This window comes from Piliocolobus tephrosceles, chromosome 3 (assembly GCF_002776525.5).
Source record: "Piliocolobus tephrosceles isolate RC106 chromosome 3, ASM277652v3, whole genome shotgun sequence".
In the NCBI taxonomy this organism is placed as follows: Eukaryota; Metazoa; Chordata; class Mammalia; order Primates; family Cercopithecidae; genus Piliocolobus; species Piliocolobus tephrosceles.
Window position 1 is genome coordinate 24,766,117 of NC_045436.1, and position 4,807 is coordinate 24,770,923.

Sequence of the window (4,807 nt, forward strand, 5' to 3'; positions counted from 1 at the left end):
ATATCCATGGGGGTACTGGAACCAATTCCCCATGGATACCAAGGGACCATTGTATTATTTTGTCATGTTGGCAAAACTGCCTGTATTATCTTCCACGAAAGTTGCCTGAACCAAAAGAATAGTCAAATATGTGATGTATGACAGTTACTTACCTTAATAGTTTGGCATTACCACCCCCAACCAAGATCATTTGAGGCTTTTTTTAGATCTGGAAATTTTAAACGGTAGATCCTTCCTTTTCTCTTTCCTTTCCTCCCTCCCTCCTTTCCTTCCTTCCTTCCTTCCTTCCTTCCCTCCCTCCTTCCCTCCCTCCCTCCCTCCTTCCTTCCTTCTTTCTATTTTTTCAAGATAGGATATCACTCTGTTGCCCAGGCTAGAGTGCAGTGGTGTTATCTTGGTTCACTGCAACCTCTGTCTCCCAGGCTCAAGTGATCCTCCCACCTGAGCCTCCCAAGTAGCTGGAACTACTGGTGTGCACTGTAATGCCCAACTAATTTTTGTATTTTTTTTTTTTTGTAGAGATGGGGTTTCATTATGTTACCCAGGCTGGTCCTGAACTCCTGGGCTCAAGTGATTCACCCGCCTCAGCTTCCGAAAGTGCTGGGATTACAGGTGTGAGCCACCACAACCAGCCAACCATAGATCTTTCTGCACCCATTCCAAATTTGAGTCTCATGTAGAAGAAGTATGAGGAAGAAGAAAAAGTGACTCATAATCCCACCACTTAAAGACAGCCACCATGATTTTTTTGTTCTGTTTTGAGACAAAGTTTCGCTCTTGTTGCCCAGGCTGGAGTGCGATGACTCGATCTCTGCTCACTGAAACCTCTGCCTCCCGGGTTCAAGCCATTCTCTTATCTCAGCCTCCCTAGTAGCTGGGATTACAGGTGCCCACCACCACACTTGGCTAATTTTTGTATTTTTAGTAAAGACAGGATTTCATCACGTTGGTCAGGCTAGTCTCAAACTCCTGACCTCAGGTGATCTACCTGCGTTGGCCTCCCAAAGTGCTGGGATTACAGGCATGAGCCACTGCGCCCAGCCATAAATATCTATTGACTATCCCTTCTCTCCTTTAAAAATATTTTCTCCTATTCTTCTCATTCTAATGTTGCCCTTTATCTTCTAATAAAAATACCTCTCTACACACTTTATGATTGATGTGTTAATCTATCATTTTATACATTAGAATGGTGTCAGGCATGAGAATGTAGACATGAGACTCCGTCTCAGCAGGGGGTGGGGAAGACTGAAAAATAAAGTGAAAGTAAGAAAATAACAACTAAATAGAAGTGGAAAAAAGAATTAGGGATGTGCCACTAATAAAAATATTTTAAAAAATTGTGCCTAGTTTCTGAATGCTTCTCTTTTTTTAAATCATCAGTCAGAATTAATTTATAAAGTAAATATTCTTCTATGAAATCGTATACTCCAAATTAGGGCAACATGTCATATTCCTCTCTAGAGAGAGATACAAAAACTTGGGAAAGGTAAAAATATTCCCCCTAGTTAATGGACTTGCTTTGGGAAGTAATCCACATTTTGTGCACACTATATGGTAAAGGAATTAGGAAAGGACATTTAATGGTTTTCAGCTAATTGAAAGTGGCACTTAGATTTATTATAGAGGACCAGTGTTCAACTTCTTACCAACTTTCACTTGTGTATAAAAATAGAAGCTGCAGCCAGGTGCAGTTGCTCATGCCTGTAATTCCAGCACTTTGGGAGACTGAGGAGGGCAGATCACCTGAAGTCAGGAGTTTGAGACTAGCCTGGCCAACATGGTGAAACCGCATGTCTACTAAAAATACAAAAACTAGCCGGCTTTGGCGTGCGCCTGTAATCCCAGCTACTAAGGAGGCTGAGACAAGAGATTGCTTGAACCTGGGAGGTGGAGGTTGCAGTGAGCCAAGATCGAGCCACTGCACTCCAGCCTGGGTGACACAGAGAGACTCCGTCTCAAAAAAAAAAAAAAAAGCATATGTATATATATGTGTGTGTGTGTAAGTTGTGAATGAAACTGTACATCATGGAACACGAGTCTACGAGATTTGCCTTACTTAGCTCCACATATTGTTTGATTGCAAAGCTATTTCTAGTTTTCTTTGTCCTATCATATCCTAAGATAAATGTAAGTGGCTTTTGGTGTTGTTGGTGTTAGTTTCATCCCTTATCGAAGAAAAATTTTGACCCTCATCTTTTATCAGAATATGTTGACTACCCAGTGAGAATGGACAAGTCAAGAGGGCTTAGGCAGTGTGTGTGTGCGTGGATGTGTGTATGAATTTGTGTGTACAAGTATGTTTGTGTGAGTGTGCATGTGATTGTGTGTGAGTTTTGTGTGTGTGTGTGTGCTGTGAATGGGTATGGGAGGGGACAAATTAAGATTTCACAGAATTGTAGGCCTCTTTCTTTGACCATCACCCTCCTCAGCCATTTCCCTATATGGAATTCACATATGAAATATTGAGTTAATTTGTAATTTAGAGAATTTTTAAATTATAAGGTACTTATTTTTTTTTTTTTTTTTTGAGGCGGAGTCTCGCTCTGTCGCCCGGATTGGAGTGCAGTGGCCGGATCTCAGCTCACTGCAAGCTCCGCCTCCTGGGTTTACGCCATTCTCCTGCCTCAGCCTCCCGAGTAGCTGGGACTACAGGCGCCCGCCACCTCGCCCGGCTAGTTTTTTTTTTTTTGTATTTTTAGTAGAGACGGGGTTTCACCGTGTTAGCCAGGATGGTCTCGATTTCCTGACCTCGTGATCCGCCCGTCTCGGCCTCCCAAAGTGCTGGGATTACAGGCTTGAGCCACCGCGCCCGGCCAAGGTACTTATTTTTTAGGACTAAGATTTCTAGAGATATAAGAAAAAGAAGAACCAATATCATTATTTTAAAAGAAGAACCAATATCTGTATGTTAAGGGACAAGGAAATGACAATGAAATGAAATGGTTCCACCATCACCTCTTGAATTACTATGGGGAAGGAGACGTAGTCAAGACCTTTACTGGAGAAGGGAAGTTTATTCCCCATTGTCATTCACCCCAGAGAATGTTAAAATTACATATCAGGCAAAGATCTGTTTTTAAAAGTGTTTTCATATTGAAGTCCTTATGACTTTTTCAGTGTTTTCATGGCTGTACTTAAACTTATAGATTTGTAATTTTTCTCTTGTTTTCTTTTCTTTCCTTTTTTTTTTTTTTTTTTTTTTTTTTGAGACAGAGTCTCAGTCTCCCAGGCTGGAGTGCAGTGGTGTGATTTCAGCTCACTGCAATCTCTGCATCCCTGGTTCAAGCAATTCTCGTGCCTCAGGTTACTGAGTAGCTGGGATTACAGGCGCACACCACCACACCCAGCTAATTTTTGTATTTTTAGTAGAGACAGGGTTTTGCCATGTTGGCCAGGCTGATCTCGAACTCCTGACCTCAAGCAATCCACCTGCCTCGGCCTCCCAGAGTGCTGAGATTACAGGTGTGAGCCACCATGCCTGGGCTAATTTCTCTTTTAAAAGGCCCTTTAAATGAAATTAAGTGAAGCATTTGAAATAGACTTAGCTATTGTCAGAGTAGTCAACAAACATACTGACTTTAAAAATAATTCAACAAATAACTTTATACATCTCTTAATTATTAAAATACTTATTAAGGCCACCAACACTGTTTTGGCATCAGATGCTTTCAAGAAGCTCAACTCTTCTAAAAGCACTAGCATTTCATGACTTAGAATAATCCACACAAATTTAGACATCCATTTGTGATTTTATTTCCTAAAGTTTTCCATTTGATCAAATGGGCTTTAACAATCAGCCTAGAAGTAGCTAATTACACAATGGTAGTGCTCAAACTAAAGATTAGACAGAAAACCACCTTTACTTTTGCAGACAATAAGGACTTCTCTTTCTCTGCCATGGAATCAAATAATTTTTGCCAAGGAAGATTCTTACGCCCCATAAGTATCCTTTAAACGGTAGCACTTTTTAGCTTTGGAATGTTGCTAATAATATAAACCGATTTTCTCCCAAGAGGACGAAGCCCATACCTCTTTATTCCTTCTATGTACATTACATATTTTAACTCCTGCCACTAAATCGAAAAGAATTAAAACATTGCGATTTGCAGTGACATGACAGATACTTATTTTACCACGGATATCAGGTCACAGGAGAGCAGTAAAGACCCTCCATCCTCTCCAAACTATCTGTGGTAGCTGGTCCCAGGCGGACACCCTATTTACTCAACTGCGCAGCATGCATGCAGTACAGAAAATGCTTTATTGATGTTATTTACAGTGACATTTTGAATGTGTCACAGGAAACATCATCTGCATGTTTCACATGGGAATGGAATTTGCCTTTTTGAAGGAATTTGGGAGACATCGCCTCATGCATTTCTTTCTGTTTTGATTTCCCTCTTCTCATTTATATCAATTTTTAGGCATCTCATTGTATTTCAATAAAGACAGTATAATGTAGTAGTTAAGAGCCCTATATTCTGGAATCAGAAAGATCTGGGTGCAAATTTTAGCTCTACTACGTGTTGACTGTGCCCTTTAATTTCTTCTCTGCAAATGGGAATAAAGTCTGATTGGAGAAGGGTGAGGAATGAGTGAGAATGCATGTAAAGCACTCAGTGCTGGGCCTGTGAGCTAAACGCTTGCTTTGATGATCAATGGCAGCCCTGCTGCACTTAGAATTACATTCAGGTTGAGACAACAATAGCTGGTGAATGACATACTCAACAGAAAGTGATCATGCAGCATATCCAGTTTCTTTATTTTTAATAACGTGGCTCCTTAGTCTCATTTCTTGCTGCCT